General features: G+C 37.7%; 1 long non-coding RNA gene across 2 annotated transcripts; it reads left to right on the forward strand.

Moving 5' to 3' along the window:
* The first annotated feature begins 38 nt into the window (after positions 1-38).
* Positions 39-7,389, forward strand: LOC139046514 (uncharacterized). 2 transcript variants are annotated; one of them, XR_011506634.1, is made up of 4 exons: positions 39-163; positions 3,758-3,818; positions 6,348-6,408; positions 7,254-7,389. It is a non-coding gene; the product is annotated as an uncharacterized lncRNA (long non-coding RNA). The 2 variants fall into 2 exon arrangements; XR_011506633.1 differs by having other exon boundaries at positions 7,191-7,342.
* Positions 7,390-18,417: the final 11,028 nt, after the last annotated feature.

Here is an 18,417-nt window from a genome sequence, read left to right on the forward strand (position 1 = left end):
GACGGGGCTTGGCTAGAGCCATGCGCATGCGCGTCCCGCTCCGGCGCCGTCCTTGGAGCCCCGCCGGCCGCGAGCCACGTAGGTGCGGGCGGCGCCGGAATGAAGAGCAGTGTGGCTGATGCTCCGGCGGGTCTGCAACCAGACCTCCGATTCTCAGACAAAGGTTGTGGGACACTGGGTGGGAGGCGGACTCCCTGAGTCCGAACTAGGATTGCGGCCGGCTAAGGCTGGCTGGATACACCGAAATCTGGAAGCGAAGGCAGGAACCAGCGTGCATGTCATCCACATTTACACAGGCGGAAAATAGGCCTAGCAGACTTCAAGTACCTACTTCACGGGGTTCTCAAATTTTATTGCATATTATTGACCAGGTAGAGCTTTTAGAAAGCCCGATGCCCAGACGGCCCCACACACCAATTACAGGGGAATCTCTGGGGATGAGATTCGGGCGTCAATAGTATTTAACCCTCCCCCCACCCAGGTGATTCGAGTGTGCAATCGTTCGAAAACCTGTGACAGTACCTGGGGGGTTTGTTAAAACACAGGGTGCCCGACCTCATCCCTGTGTTTCTGATTCAGTAGGTCTGGTGTGTGTGTGGGGGGGGGGGGGGTCCAAGAACTTGCATTTCACGTCTGTCAAGTTCGCAGGTGATGTTGATACTGCTGGCTGGGAACCACGCCTTTAGCCTTTGTATTCAGAGGTGGTCCACAGACCGGCAGCGTCAGCATCTCTGTGAGTTCATTAGAAGCGCAGAGTCTCAGGCCCCACCCCAGACCTACTGAATCCGAATTCCCCACTTTAACAGGAACCCCGGGTGACATTTGCGCGCAATAAAGTTTGAGAAAAGCTGATGTAGAGGATTACTGGTGAGAATGCATAGAAAAGTGCTAGTTGCTTTTATCATTATCACCCAAAATCACACAGTTGTGACTGAGTCTCGATATCAGCTGAGGACTATCTGGCCCCAAAGCTCATGCATTTACTATATCGTGCTCAAAGACAAAACCTTGCAACCGAGTTAACGGGCTTTCCAGTACATATGATTCATCAAATCAAAATATTCAGTTTTATTTAACCGGGCAGAACCTCAAGATTCTGGCTCCTAGTCAGGATTCTTTTTCTATTCCGAAGAGAGTAAATTTATTATAAATATTAAAATATACGGTAAAGAGAAGCAGCAGCTGGGAAAACAGTTTAGGAGGATGTACTGATCCGTTCTTTTTTTTCTCCCATTACTCCCTTTTGCTGTAGGGAATCTGGGTGTCTTGAAGTTGCCTAAATGTGAGCGCTCCACTTTTTCATTTCCCTTCCTTGGTTTAGTATATACTTTTCCATAAAAGACCTTGCTTTGGAAATTCTGCTTAGGTCTCACTTCCTAAGTTCAGCTTTCATTTCCTGATTTCTCCTACTTGGTTTGATCTCTCCCTTCTTTAAATTTCCATAAGCTCTTTATTTTAACGGTCATATACCACTTATAATTCTCACTTTAGAATTTGGATACAGTACTTATTTATTTCTCCTACTAAAGATGGAATTCCCTGAGGGCTCATGCCTTATTCATTTCAGCATCTCTTGCAGTACCTAGCACAATCCATATTATTGGGGCTCAATAAATATTGAAGAGTCCTTGTTTTATGGATAGGTAGGCAGAAAGCTGAGGCAGGTGAGTAAGGAGCTTAATTTCTATCTACAAAGCATAATAGAAAAATATATTATGAATCTTTTACAAGTATTTGCTTTAATTAACTCCTAATTCCCACTTATTTTTGGACTAAATTTCTGACAAATTATTGGAGGAGGGGAATAAAATATTGAGAGTGAATGTTTTAAATGTCACCATATCTGATGGCATCTTTGAGAAATGATTTGCCATATAAAAAGCTGCATAAAATACACTATTAAAGGACACTACTAAGACGTGTTAATATATGTTCCATTATATTTGAGTTCAGAATAGTGAGGAATGCTACATTTCTCTTTTAAAGAGATTGAAATTAATCTAATCCAGGGTCATTTATTTACATACTTATTATACACTTTAACTTACATAGTATTTTCCTAGAAATTTAAGTGTGTTTGAAATATTCCTCAGATGGGGCATCCCTGGGCTTGCTTCTCATCTGTAGAACAGAAGAGTATGACTGATATTTCAGGTCTCTTCACTATGTAATTTCTGTGTACAGATAGAAAAACTAAAATGCAAAAATTGAGTAACTCAGGAAAGGTCATTCAAGTTAGTGAAGCAGCAAAGCATTCTAACAGCCGTTACCAACAACCTTCCAGCACAGATTGGTGATGAACTGCGTGTAGTTCGAGGACACAATTGTGCTTTAATATTTTTTAGCAAAATGTTATTTGAAGTTATTCACATCAGGGTAATATGAATGAAAACTGATGATGATAGCAGTTTTCTTTGTATGTGGAAGAAGTGATTAATGAGTGCTTTATAATAAGAATGTTGTGCTTAATAGAATAAATCATCTGGAATTATTTTAAGGTACATAAACTTTATTTAATGAAAATAGGTGGCGCCATGTGAGGATACAGTTATTGCCAGATTATCACATAATATAATAAAACTTTAATTTTCTCCACCTGAATAAAGTCCCACAGCTGACGTGACTTTTTAAAAATATCATGCTGTAAGTCTTCCGGATTTCCCTTACTATAAGAAAGACCCGGGAGCCAGCCCATGCTGAGTAGTCAAGGTCGCACGCTCTGCTTCGGTGGCCTGGGGTTCACTCATTCGGATTCTGGGTGCAGACCTCCATACCACTCGTCAAGCCATGCTGTGGCAGCATCCCATGTAGAGGAACTGGAATGACTTACAACTAGGATATACAACTATGTGCTGGGGCTTTGGGGAAGAAACAAAAAAAAGAGGAAGATTGGTAACAGATCTTAGCTCAGGGCCAATCTCTCCTCGCAAAAACAAAAAAAAAGAAAGACCCTATTCTTAGTTTTTTATTTGAATATCTTTTGTGTGAGTGTCTGTGAAGAAGATTCATTCTGATCTAACATCCATCGCCATCTTCCTCTTTTTTTGCTTGAGGAAGATTAGCACTGGGCTAACGTCAGTACCAGTCTTCCTTGACTTTGCATGTAGGTTGCTGCCATGACATGGCTTGATGAGTCGTGTAGGTCCATACCCAGGATCCAAACCCACCAACCCCAGCCGCTGAACTGGAGCCCACTGGACTTAACCACTATGCCTCAGGGCCAGCCTCTGAATATCTTAAATACACAAAAGTGTCCTATGCTTCATTCAGTTGGGAGGAATTTATAGACTTATGCAATTTGTTATATTTCTACTCCCTAAGCAAGATTATACCAAAATCATAATCAACTGTAACGGTTTAGTTTCCTTTAATCTATTGGTTAATAGATTAAATAGACTGATAGATTAAAACAATTAATAGATTAATTGATTAATAGATAACCTATTGATTTGATTTTTGTTTACATATTTTCTTTGAAATAGATTACAAATGCCTCACAAATGTCTAATGCAAAAATGCGTGATGAAAATTCTTTTAGTTTGATGAAATTCAGTGACTTTCAAATAGCAAAGTAAGTATGTGAAATATATAACTTTTAAGTTAATCATTTGAAATGATATAAGAACTTGAAATATGCTATTTAACAACAACCTTCCATACTTACATCTACAGGCAGTATTTTATAAGTATATGTTCAAAGGTTGCTAAGTCACTATTCTGTTGCTTCTGTTATTTGTTTCTTCAACAAAACACGTAGGAGTGAAACATGTTGGTGAAAAACAAGGAAACGTATTCTGCTTTTACATCTTCTAGTAAAGGTTAGTATAGTTAGTTGTGCAAACTCATTAATTCATTCACAATGTATTGCATATCATCTATGGGGAGGTGACAGTATCATATATTGGGAAAGAAGACTGAGATGAATAAAATGATTAATGTCTTCCAAAGGCTTACGGTGTTATAAAGACGTAAGAACATAAGCCCATACACTATTACAGAGAAAAATTAATACGATTCTATCGAAGTCCAGAAGAAGAAGACAAATTTTTAAGAAATCTTTTTGAACAAATAGTCTTAACGAACTTTCTCATTAAAACTGTTTCCTGAGTTTAAATCCAGCATTTTAAGAAGCTGCACACATTCTTTCAGTCCCAAGGGAAGCATCTGAAAAGTACTGTCATGATTATTAATAACAAAAATAAGCATTTATACAGCAGCTGCTTTAAATTTATGTCATGAAACATGGTCTCAAACCATATGTGACTTTGTCATTTAGTTGGGAAGGTGGTACAGTACATAAAAATTAAAGTACATAGAAGGAGACGTTTTATGTGACAAGATCCAAAGGACTGCACGTCACAATAAATATGACAGAAATTAAAGGAGGATGCAATCTCGGAATAGGTGGTGTAATGACACTTTGAAGGAAGTGTAGATAACTTAGATGACAGCTCTGCCATTGTAGCATGAATGCAGCCAAAGACAATACATAAACAAATGCATGTGGATATGTTCCAAAAAACTGTTACTTATGGGCACTGAATTTCCTGTTTTCACATATCATGAAATATTCTTCTTCTTTTGATTTTTTTTGAGGGGGTGAGGAATATTGTCCCTGAGCTAACATCTGTTGCCAGTCTTCTATTTTGTATGTGGGACGCTGCCACAGCATGGCTTGGTGAGCGGTGTGTGTGCAGGTCCGCACCTAGTATTTGAACCTATGAATCCTAAGCAGCCAAACGGAGCGTGTGAACTTAACCATCACACCACCAGGCCAACCCCCTTTTGCTTTTTTTTTTAAATTTAAAATTGTAAAAAACGTTCTTAACTTGCAGGCTCTACATATTTGGCCCATGGACCAAAGTATGCCAACTTTTGCTCTAAAGAAAGTTTTTCAGGAAACCTGTACAAGAAAGCTTATAGAATTATTGTTTGTGATAACAAAAAACTGGGCACAGCTCAAGTGTTCACTGGAGTAGAATGACAAAATAAATCATGGCTTATTTATTCAATGGAATACTAAACAGCATTTACAATAAGTGAGTCACAGGTATATAAGTAAGCACTGATGAATCTCAACAATATAATGTCAGTGAAAAATCAAGTCATGAAAGAATACGTATACTAAGACTCTGTTACACAGAGTTCCAAAGCAGTTCTGATGATATAACCTTTAAAGATACATGCTAACTCTAATGAAAGCAAGGGAATGATTAATACAAAATTCAATATATTGATTATCTCTGGGTAAGAAAAAGAAGATGAAATCAAAGATGAGCCCCCAGAGAGCTCCAGCTATTGGTCATAGTCTACCTCTTAAAAAATGTGGCCAGTACATGGATTTCACTTGTTAGTGATATAGTTCATAATTTTTACAAAGTGGAATGAAAAGCCACAAAACAATTTATGTCAATGTCTTGCTTAAAAAACTCATGCTTCTCTATTGCCTAAAGAATTGAATTGAAATTCCTTACATACAAACAGCTTGACACCCTTTTAGATTTTCAATGTTTAATTGAATACTGGCCATGGCTTTTTCATTTTCTGGAAGATCATCAGCTGGTGTTCTAAGACCTGTTATGCTGTTTAGAAATTCTCTTTCCTAGAATATGTAAGTTTTTGGGGGAATCTTCCTATAGATATTTTATTTTCCTTGTGTTTAAAAAAACCTTGTAAAAGAACACTCTGACCCTATTGGACCTATACATCTTTGTCCTCAATCTCATTACCACATTCCTTATTCTTAAAATTATTTTCCCTTCCCTCAACTTACCAAGCCCTTTCATGTAAAGTACTCTGCATATATGCATGTTATACCTTTTAGCTGGAATTCAGTTTCATTTGTTGCATCTGGTCTAACAGCAAAGCCCATACCTTTTCTGTTGTACCAGGATATAGAGGTAATGTCTTAGTCACTGTGCATCTCAGGTCCTTGCATGGGGTTTAGCTCATAGTAAGTGCTCAACTAAAATTTCCTGAATATCCCATGAAGAATGAAATAGAATTGTAACTTCACTAGAATATTTGGTTTAAAATGACTATAAAGCAATGAAATTAATTTTTAAACAGCATTCTGGAGTTTACCTACTTAAACAAACATCCTAGAAAGCCCTTTTTCAGTGGCTATGTACTTTATCAGATGCTACAACTGGCAAAAGTATTTTTTTTAGTTGTGGTAGAATACACATAGCGTAAAACTTACCATCTCAACCATTTGTAAGTGTACAGTTCAGTAGTGTTAAGTACATTTATATTGTTGTGCAACAAATCTCCGGAACTTTTTCATCTTGCAAAACTGAAACTCTATACCTATTAAACAAAAGCTTCTCATTTCTCCCTTCTTCCAGCCCCTGGAAGCCACCATTCTACTTTCTGTCTCTTTGAGTTTGACTAACCTGGATACCTCATGTAAGTGGAATCATGCAGTATTTGTCTTTTTATGGCTGGCTTGTTTCATGAAGCATAATGTCCTCAAGGTTCATCCATGCTATAGCATATGTCAGAATTTCCTTCCGTTTTAAGATTGAATAATATTCCATTGTATGGATATACCACGTTTTGTTTATCCTTTCATGTGTTGATGGACGCTTGGGTTGCTTCTATCTTTTGTCTATTGTGGATAATGCTACTATGAATACAGGAGTCTCTTGGGGTCCCTGCTTTCAACTCTTGTGGATATATGGCCAGAAGTGGAATTACTGGATCATATGGAAATTCGATTTAAAATTTTTTGAGGAACTGCCATATTATTTTCCATAGTGGCTGCAGTATTTTACATTCCTACAGTATACACGAGTTTCTGTTTCTTTTATAGTAGCCACCTGATGGGGGTGATGTGATATCTCGTTGTGGTGTTGATTTGCACTTCCCTAAATAGTCAAAGTATTTTTGAAACACAAACTTTGGAACTAATTCCACAGCTAATTTATGAGCTACTCAAGCAAATAATGTCTGTAATTGTCTAAGTACAAGACACTCTCTTTTGTTTTTGTCTGTCTGTCAATGCTTCAGTCAGATTATCTCTCAATGTATCACTTAAGGGATTGAGGTAGGCTGACAATGTCAACACCCCCCAAAGAGTAGCTTAACTAGTAAGAGATTGTATTTTTTCTCATGAAACTGGAAATGAGCAGTCTGGAACTGCTATGACAGCACAAAGGTGACCAATCTTTTGTGTCTTTAATGCATAGATTTTAACTGCATCATCACAGATGGCTCCTGTGTCTCCAGGCATCATTTATATATTTCTGCAGGAGGAAGAGGAAACAGAAAGAACAAAAGGCAAAACCTGGGTGCCAGTGGAGTTGGCTGTATCTAATAAACTCTCCCCAAAGCCCTGTCGAATGACTTTCTCTGCCCTCTCATTAGCTGTTCTCTGCCACCTGGCCACATCTTGCGTGATGTCAATGAAAATAATCCATAACTAATCTACAAATGAAAATTTGGGTGAGTTTATTCTGAGCCAAATTGTGAGGGCCATGGCCCTGGGCCTTCCTTCCTAAAGGAAGGAAGGGCACCAAAGAAGCGGGATGTACAGAGTGGTTATATGCCCTCAAAGAGGATGTTTCACATGTGATTGAAACGTCCGTTTTACAATAGTCACGAGACTGCTCTGTGGGCACAGCAATTGATGGACACAGCAGGTACTAGGTCTGCTGTCTCTGAGGCATAGCAGGGTGGCAGGTCTGTTGTCTCGAGCTGGGTTGTCACAGGTAAGCACAGCAATCAGTTCCTAGCCTAAGGAAAGAAGCTTATCCTTAAGGAAATGCCAATGTTGGGGGGAAGTTGCCCCTTTATCTTAAGGCCATTTGTTCTTGTCTTTGGGACATAGCAAATGCTTAAGCAGATAGACAATGCATACTCAACAGCCATGGCAGGCCCTTTTGGAAAAACAAAGTCAGACCGAATTAGTTTTACACCAAATAGCTTCCTCATATGCTCTAATATATCCCATTGCTTGCCATTTCTATTTGACAGTGATGAGAGTCTGGGAAATGTAATTTTATAGCTGGGCACATTTTCCCTATCTCTCCCAACAAAATCAGGATTCTGTTACTAAGGAATCAGGGAGTGATGTGTTGTATAGACAACAGGCTTTGCTACATCCATGTATCCTTTCTACTTTCAGTGTTTCATTTTGAGGCAATGAATTAGCCTGGAAACTAAACTGAGTGAGATTCTAGAAACCAGAGGACAATTTGTAAGGCAACATCAGGAAATGGACTGTCTGCTATAAGTAAATATCTTCTAGCCTAATATAAGTACCATACTGTGTATTTAGTTGGTTGAAGAATCACTTTAAAGTCAAATTGCAGTAAATTAAGAAATGCCTTTATTTCAAAAATACTATAATTCAAAAGTAGCAAAATATCAAAATTTAGTGTTGATTGTTATCTTGAATCTGTTATATTTGCAGCTGCAAGTGCTAAAAATCACTTTGTCTAAAATTAGTTGTATCAAGTATGATGAGCCAAGAAAATTTACGTCATTTGTGTAATTTTGGTTTAAAATCCTCCTGACCCAGCAACTCATCTTAATATAATCAAATAACAATTTGTTGCATTTTAAAAGCTAAAATTTGATTATTCTTGTCAAGCTAAAGGAAGACCAGAGAAATTCATTCTTCCCATTTACCTTCTCATTTGATTCTGAGTGCATATTTCAGCTCTAGAATTAGGAAGGGGAGATTCTGGAAAAGAAAGAAAGAAGCATGGAGGCAGTTTAAGTAGCACATCAAATAGGGAATTTATTTTTTGTGTATACTGTGTCACATGGAGATACCAAGGGGGACAGAGAGATGGAGAGAAAGTGAGAAGAGGTTTTACAATGCTGGCAGACTTGGTAAACCTTTTTATTTATTTTCATTTCTATCTCCATTTCACTTTGTGGCACAGTGTCTTTCTGTTTTCTCTTCCCTCTTCTCATTTCCCCTTCCACTGTTAATCTGATATCATTCATTTTTAATTTAGTATGAATGCCTTTCCAAACCTAAGCTAGAGATGCCAGAGTACTCTTTGAAAAAGCTGTTTGGTCTGTTCTGAGGTCATTCACTACTCCCAGTAGCAACTACACTGGAAGAAAAAGAGACCTGGAGCATATACTGAGAGGGCACAGGTTATTCTGCTTAACAAGGTCCCTGTTTTATCCATCCTTGGCATCTACACTCTCTTCTCTGTAGTTCAGGCTTCTCTCCTCACATCAGCACCTTTAGCTGAGTGGTCCTGCTTCCTCCCTCAAACTGTATAACCACCCACTAAACTAGCCCTTGGTCTCATGTCTCAAAGATTTTTAAAATTTTGAATCATTTAGCACCTAGAACATCTGGGCCTGATGCTTCTAAAGATACATGGGATGCGTATGGATACCCCTCTCAGAAACACCTTGGAGAAAGTTAAGCAAGAGGTAAATATGGATCAGAGGGTACGTTATGACTGGGTGGAGAACATCACTCATATATGGCAAAGTTTTTCTGACAATTGGCTACTAAGGAGCTGGATTCAGGATGTAGGTGTGTTCGTGTGTTGTGTTAATGTATTCATAACAATGAAGATTAAGCTGCCAATGTGAACACTTTATGGATACTCAAAAAACAATGAAAAGAGAATAAAAACTCAGAACAATAGCACTGACTTAGGTCAACTTCTCACTGATTTTACTTCATTGTAAAGCATCACAAGAAGTATATGTAAAACTACATTAAACAAAATAATGTCTATTTTTTCATTTATGCCTAGTACATGGTAGGCCCCCAAATGCAAATATATAATTACTTACATTATCATATTATATATGTATTATATTACAATGACATTATAATGTATTATATCATTTTGTCATTAATAGATGCTTTATGAGATTATTTTTAACTTTATTATTGTTATAACTTTAGTGTTCATGTAGCAGAATTTTCTATTCATACATTTCCCAAACTGACAGGAACATTAAGTGTGAATTTTCATTAAATCGTACTGAGAATTATGTCATATCTTCACCTAAAATTTATGTGCCAAGTTCCTATAATTCAAAATGTCAGAATAATTTCTGCCATTGACTCAGAAGGTGTCTCTTGGCTTACCAGTTTCTCTGCTGTTTTGTCTGGATTTATATTTAAGGATTTGGCTTTCATATTTATCTCTAATTCAGCCACGCTGGAAGAGTTGAATAGTAATACCAGCTGGCATAGAGTTGAGCCTGTTTTAGCATATTGATGTTCCTGCGTCAGCATATTGATGCTAGTGACACCAAAATGTCTCTCTGTCTCACAAAGTTGCCTCACAGAGGCATTAAACAAGTGTGGTGACAAAAGAGAGCTGACAGGAATCATCCCCTAGAGTGGATGAACGGTTGCCCATTGGAAGAGAGAATGTTTCACAGTGAGGTGGTGCATTATCACAATGACATGAAACAAATCAATAGATCCCAACTATCCATAATAAATAAGCATAAGTTGTGACTTTCTGTTGGTTGTTGATGATTAACTATTGACACCAGAACACTTTTGGTTCTGAACGTGATTAAAAATGAAACTCACCATGATGAAGAGGTTTATAAAAAACTGAAGCTGTTGCCCCAAACTGATTTGAAGATCAATTGTGGTTTTTTAAATTAACTTTTTAATTGAAGAAAAAGATATATACAGAAAAGTGCCTACATCATACTTGTTTAGCTCAATGAATTTTCATACATCTATCATACTCATGTAACCTCCACCAGGATCAAAAAATAGTACATATTGACTGTACCTCTCTTGCCTCCTGATAATCATTACCCATAGCTTTCTCTCCAAAGTTAACCACTGACATTAATTCTTACACAGTAAATTAGTTTTATTTGTTTTTGAACCATAAGCCTGTACTACTTTTGGGAATGGTTTAAAGTGGGGAGTGTATTATCAGACATATGTGATAGAAAGATTACTCTGCAGCAATATGAAGAAACTTGAGCCCCAAAGACCAGTAAAGAGATGATTGCAATAGTTCAGGTAAGAGAGGATGAGGAGTCAACAAGGCAGTAGAGGAGGGCTGGAAAAGAAGACACACACATGCATGACTGGTTTGTATCGAGTATGAGGGATCCAGACTGACATACAGTTTTCTAGCTCCAAGAAGATGGAGCAGGTTTTAGGGGAAAAGAAGTGAGTTCAGTGTTGGACATATTGAGTTTGAGGTACAATGTGGCAAGGAGATGGGTAGATTTCAAAATATTAAGAAGTCAGAATGTAAACTCTTTGTTGAATGAATGTTTAGGGGAAAGACACATTAAAGAAATAATGATGTGAGTGATGATCCGTAGAACTCTGGCTTGGGCAAGGTGGCAGATAGTGTTGACATTCACTGAGCCAGGAGAACTGATGAGTTTGGGACATATTGATTCCAATTATGAGGAATCCGAATGAAGGTAGGTTAAGGATAGTTGGATATATGGATCTGGGCTCAAAAACTGGATTTTCTTTTGAAGAAGAGTAAAATAAAATAAGGTATTTAAAAGCGCTCTGTAAAGTATAGAGTGCTCCATAGACTACTATTAGCGATTATTTTTTGTTGACTCAGTTTAAAAAGTCCCTGATAGTGATATCCAACTAGTCCATGATTAATTGCTGGGAGAGAAACATCGTTTGTGGTTTTGTGGAGGTAAAAGTAGACATCAGTATTTTGTCACCGATAACGATGGCATCATGCCAGTCGTAGAAGCCATTTCAGCCAGTGTTCATCAGAAATTATTCACTTAAATTATTAACTGGGAGGCAATTCAATTCTGTAAGAAAGGAATGTTAATTTATTCTTTAATATTGGTTACTAATCATTTGTGACACTAAAAAATGCCTTTCGTTAGTAATTGGTTGGAACTGAGGAGTCATACATAGTCCAGAGTGAAAAGCCTTGTTATCAAGAAAAGTTTTTTGCTGTGTCACAGAAAACTAGGAATAAGACATTGTTGTCACCTTCATTTTCGGATCCAGTGATTCACCTGGGAACTAGGGAAGCACCAATAAGAAAGTTCCATAGCGCTTGAGCCTGAAGTTCGTGGACTACATAGAAAAGATCTGAAAAAGCTCTGTCAGGACATCACTGGATGTTTTAGACAAGTACTATATCTTTGAAACTCCTGAAGAGGTTATTCTTCCTCTTGAAAAAGAGTCTTGCCCCTTGATGCCGTAATAAGCATGGAACCAAGACAAGGTAGAAGGAGAGCGACCTAAGTGTCCATCAATGAGTGAATGGGTAAAGAAAATGTGGTGTATACATATATACACAATGGAATAGTATTCAACCATGAGAGAGAAGGAAGTCCTGCCATTTGCAACAACATGGATAGACCTTGAGGGCATTATGCTCAGTGAAATAAGCCAGACAGAGAAAGACGACTACTGCATGGTATCACTTATATGTGGAATCTAAAAGAAAAGGACAAAGAAAGTCAAACTCGTAGAAACAGAGACTAGAAAAGTGATTGCTAGGGGCTGAGGGGTGGGGGAAATAGGGAGAAGTTGGTAACAGGGTGTAAACTTTCAGCAATAGGATAAATGAGGTCTGAGGATCTAATGAATAATGTATAACATGGTGACTATAGTTGATAATGCTGTATTATACAACTGAAATTTGCTAAGAGAGTAGAACTTAAATGTTCTCATCCAAATAAAAGAAAGGAAGAAAGAAAGAAGAAGAACGAAAGGGAGGAAGAAGAAAGAAGGAGGAAAGAAAGATAAATATGTGAGGTGATGAATGTGTTAATTAAGTAGATGTGGAGAATCCTTTCATAATTTATAAGTATATCAAATCACCATGATGTATACTTTCAAAATCTTACAATTTTATATGTCAATTATATACCTTAATAAAACTGAAATAAAGAAAATAGAAAAAAAAGAGAGAAAAAACATGAAGAGGAATGATAAACAAGACAAGAGAAATCATCGATTTATTCCACCAGTCAGAATACATATTCACCAGGCACTATGCTGAGTATTGGGGATATCAAGTATAAATATGTCTCTTCTCTCAGGTCTCCTTATAGATTAGTGGAGAAACAAACCCATAAATAATTATCATGCAATATGATAATGGACATGTAAGCAACACATAAAAGGAGAATATGGGAAGAGGTCACTTAATACTCCCAGTAAAGAAGGCTTCACAGATAAAATGGTGTAAAACAAGTCAGGCAATGAGCTGGAGTTCAAATAGGTAGGAAGCTTGAAGAGTCTCCTGCTAGCCAAATTTATGATAATCTGGAATAAAAGATGACGGTAATTAATTATAGTGCCTTGAATAAAAAATATTCATAGATCCATAGTGATATTCAAGAAAGAAAGTGGGAGAGAAGGGATAGGAATGAAGGTGATGGGAGAAGGAAAGCTAATAAATGTGGAAGGAATGATAACATCGGAAAATTATCACTTGAAACCCCCAGTCTAATACTTAATTCAGACATGACTCATGAATAGATGCTGAAACCATTAGGTAAAATGATTTTGGAGAATGTAATATTTGAACAGTGCCAAAATATCACCCCAGAGTTTACTCATTCATTTACAAAGGGAAAATTGTATCTTTACAACAGAATGATCTGGGGACATTGCCTTAACTGAATAATCAAATTTATTATCTCATAGAGTGAGACAATGTGATGTCGTACACCTTCTGATGAGGTGCAATCAGATGTACACATGTCACTTATGAAAGACTTTTGGTCAGAATGTTAAAAACTGAGTCTATTCAAACCTCTAAACCTAACTTCCACTTTACAGGAAATAGAGGGAAGGGAGGAACAAGTTAAACAACATTACAAGAAACAACTGAACATGCAGGATATGGGGTCATTCTTCAATAAAACTGGCCTGAACTTCCGTAGGTTAATATTTTAGGGGGGAAAATGGTGTTGCTATCCCAGAGTAAAAGAGATTCAAGAGACATCACAACAAAATACAATGTGTGAACCTTGATTAGATCCCTGTTTGATAAATAGCTATTAAGGACATTTTGGGGAAAACTGGGAGGAAATTTGAAGATAAACTGGATATTTAGTTAAATCGTAGGATTGTTTTCTTAGTTGTGATAAGAAAACTGTGGTTATATAGGAGAACAGACATTTTTAGGAGATGCATTAAGTTTAAAATGTCTGTGACACACTTTCAAATGATTCAACAAAAAAGGGGCATACATTTGGCAACATGTTAAAATTGTTGAAACTAAATGAAGAATTTACTGGAATTCATTGTACGATTCTTTCAAGTTTTTTGTATAATTAAAATTTTTCAAAATAAAACGTCAAAAATATTACAAGCTGGAAGAGAGCTTAAAAATAGATTTGATCCTAACAAAATCATTTGGTGACATTTCAGTCTCATGATGTTTATAAAGGAATCATAACCCCTATCCTTACCAGTTCTTCCCTGCTCTATTTGCTCAATCCAGTTTTCCAGCACAGCATACGTAATTTTCCTTATATCACAATATGAGTGCGCTATAGCTTAATGACTACGTATATGGGCTCCGGAGTAAGTGCCCTTTCTTAGTTTCTAAATTCCATGAATAGGGACTTTGTTCTTTTCACTACTCTGTCCCCAGGGCCTGGAACACCACGTGGCCTAGAGAGTGTTCAAATAATGCACTTTTTTTTCTTTCACTTTTCATTTTGAAAAATTTTCAGACTTACAAAAATGTCACAAAAGTAACATAGATTTCCATTTACCGTTCATCCTTCAGCCCCAAATGTTAATATCTTACATAACCGTAGCACAATTATCAAAACCAGGTAAATAACATGGAAAAATGCATAAATACATCAAGTAATAATTTCTGAATAAATGAATCTGTAGAATAGGCAAAATAATAGCTGCTATCTCAAGCACATAACCCTCAGTAAGTGTTCGCTGGCATAGTAAATAGTAGCATCTTATTATTTCTGCTCCCCTAAAGTTTCTATATAGAAGGGGCAAGGGGACAGCAATCTGATTGGAAGGACAACAAGAGGACTTAAACATGTATTTACCCAGCAAGCAATGTTTGTATTGAGCTTTTATTTTCTTTGAAGATTGGCCCTGAGCTAACATCTGTTACCAATCTTCCTCTTTTTCATTTTTTCTCCCTAACGCTCCAGTACATAGTTGTATATTCTAGTTGTAGGTCATTCTAGTTCCTCCATTTGGGATGCCACCACAGCATGTGTTGATGATGAGCGGTGTGTAGGTTCATGCCAAGATCCGAATGGGAGAACCCCAGGCCGCCAAAGCGGAGCTTGAGAGCTTAACCACTTGTCCATGGGGCTGGCCCCTGTACTGAGCTTTCAGTTTATTTGTTACTGCCATCATGCCTACCCTGTCAATGTCCAGGTCCTGGGTCATTCTAGATTTAGGCATAATAGGGAGCTACTTCCATTAAGTGCTGCGAGAGTTCATTCATTCAACCCCCTTTATTGAACCCCTCTTATGAGCCCTTAGTAAACCCCTGGGGAGTCAATGGTAAACCAACCAACCAGATACGCAAACAAGCAACCAACCAAACCATACAGAAAACAAATACAAAACCCTGTCCTTTAAGGAGTTCAGTCCAGTTGGGATAAAAGATAAATAGCCAGTGATAAAAATAGCTGATAAAGCAAATGTGCTCACAGAGCCACTTCTCCAAGACCCCACCAAAACAAGTGTCCCTGGAGCTAGAAGAGAGCTAACAGAGAAGCTACTAGAGTTCTGAGGAAGTTGCACACACATTGCCGCCCCCCCAAAAAGTGGCACCTTCTTGGAAGTTAGGGCTTTGTGGTCTTGGAGGGAAACTGCCTCAAAGATAGGATAGAGTCTTGAACAGTCTTTTTCATGCTGGCCCAGGGCTTCCTGTGTCAAATTTATGCCTTGCTGCCTGATTTTACTGTCCCAGATTCTTGGTGACTGCCTCCTCTCCCTGGCCTGACATCAGATCTTTTTGGACCTTAGATCAAAGTGAATGTTGGCCTGTATTACTATGACAAAGTGGCTTTAAGTCCCTCCAAGAGCTGCCTAACATTGTCTCAGCTCATTCCAGACGGTCTTGTGTCCACTGTGTGACAGCAGAATGCTTAACATGTCACCCCAGAGTAATGTCTCTTAACAGACGTCCTCAGACTTTCTGTTCTTATTATAGGAGACAGTTCTTTTCTCAACTTTCTGTAGATGGCTCTCTCATGCCATGTATAAATGGAGACTACACCAGACTCAAGCAAAAAGAAGCAGTAACATTACTCTCCATTTGCTGCTATTCAATGCATCCCTTCAATTTCTGGGTGCAGAATTTCCAAAGAGTTTAGGAAAGACATATTGCCCAAGTTCTAGTATTATATTCAGCTTTAACCAAATGAGGATTGAGGCTCATATCCCTATTAAAATCAAATCCTGATATATTTCAAATGTAGTAAAACAAAAATACACTGATAACGAAAACCAAAACATTATCCAGCAATCAGGATATTTGATTCATGCTTTGGGAAATAAGATAAATCACACTCTGATTATGGCATTTAAAATTGGTAGACTAAAGAGTCCCTTACAAATTAAATATTGTCTTCTCAAAAACACTGAGTTTATATAACAACTTGGCAATTTCACGATTTTAAACACTGCGTTTAAGTTGTAGTCATTTAATCACTGAATCCATGCACTTATATTGAGCATAACTATGGTGAACATGTAAAAATTACTTTTCAATAGTGAAATGAACATCTTATATCTTTTCCCATTATTTTGAATATGTAAAATTTTCAACTGAGTTGACTTACATGGGGTCATAATTAGAAAACATTGCAGAAACAGCTTTAAAATCAATGCAAAATATAAAAGGCACACATGAGTGAATATGTATAAAAAAACTGCAGCCGCAGCTAATAAACATATAATTAAAATGGATTTATTGCTTTTGGCTTTGATTTTTTTCTCTCTGTTATTGAATCATTATGGGGAACCCCTTGAGTTCAATTATAATTACACACATACAGATTATAATGTTTCACATATATATAGTACATACATAGTCTTTAAAGCTGAACTAATATTATAATATATATGCAAATTAAAATGCGTAAAATTTAGGTAATTAAAAATTATAATTCCCTAAGCAGAATTAACATACAGATAGTTATGAATCACTGCATTGTATGTTAAATTTACATCACGATACATCTCTCTGGCAAGGTGGATTTATGGCGTGTGCATGAATTCTTTAGATTTCGTAACTTATATTCTTAAAGTATTAGGCATAAATTTCTCAGTTTACTAATTTTATGCTGGGATTTAAAGGCTTTGTTTGTGTCTCAGACAGCCAGTCGTTCCCTGCACAGGGTCCCCTGCTAAGCAAAGTAGCCCTAGGTGATTGCATAAGTGTGAGTAACTATAGTGACATCTCATGACCTGTTCCCTTAGCCACAGCTGAGGTAACAAGTAGGTGGGCGCCCTACCCAGGTTTCCCCAATGTATAGACTTGTCGAAGGCCTTAGTGGTGCTTAGAATTGAGCGCTTTGCACAAGAGAAGAGTAGATATCCCATTAGAATAATCATATTCTCTCATTGATTTTGAATGTGAGATTCAGGGAAAGCTGAGCAGTTGGTAGATGGAACAAAGTTTTTAAAGAGATGAAAATGAAGAAGCTGAAGCATATCCGTAGGGGACTACTGCAACAAAATCTTGCTCCCTGAGATGGCAGCAAGGTAAACTAGTCATTAGAGCTGGTCCTTAGCAACCATCTAGGTCAGTCTCTATTACAGGTTGAGTTGTATCCCCCAAAAGATATGTTGAAATCCTAACCCCCAAGTACCTGTGAACTGACCTTATTGGGAAATAGGGTCTTTGAAGACGTAATCGAGTTAAGATGAAGTCGTTAGGGTAGGCTTTAATCTAATATGACTGAGGTCCTTATAAGAAGAGAACAAGAATACCATGTGAAGATACAGATACACAAGGGATGGACGCCATGTGACGATGGAAGCAGAGATGGAAGTACTGCAGCTGCAAGCCAAGAAATACCAAGAATTGCTGGAAGATGATCAGAAGCTAGGAAGAGGCAAGGAAGGATTCTCCCTTGCAGGTTTCAGATGCATTGGTTTCTGACTTCTACCCTCCAGAACCTTGAGAGGGTACGCTTCTGTTGTTTTAAGCCACTCAATTCGTGGTAGTTTTTTATGGCAGCCCTAGGAAACAAATCAGCCTCTATGAGTCATCTCGGCTAAGTTTCCTGTTCTCTCATGAGGACTGGTTGTCTGATTTCTGGATTCCAATGTGGCTGAGCTTCACATTCTCCTTATTTCCATCTAACGTGAAGTGAAGTGACTCTCTGTTCTTTGCAACCAAAATACCAGTATCGATTGGAAGCAGGAGTGGGGCTACAGCAATGGAGGTTTGCAGGAAATGAGCGTGGAATCGGTTATGGTGATGAGGCAGGGTAATTGGCAATGAG

This window comes from Equus asinus, chromosome 11, assembly GCF_041296235.1.
Source record: "Equus asinus isolate D_3611 breed Donkey chromosome 11, EquAss-T2T_v2, whole genome shotgun sequence".
In the NCBI taxonomy this organism is placed as follows: domain Eukaryota; kingdom Metazoa; phylum Chordata; class Mammalia; order Perissodactyla; family Equidae; genus Equus; species Equus asinus.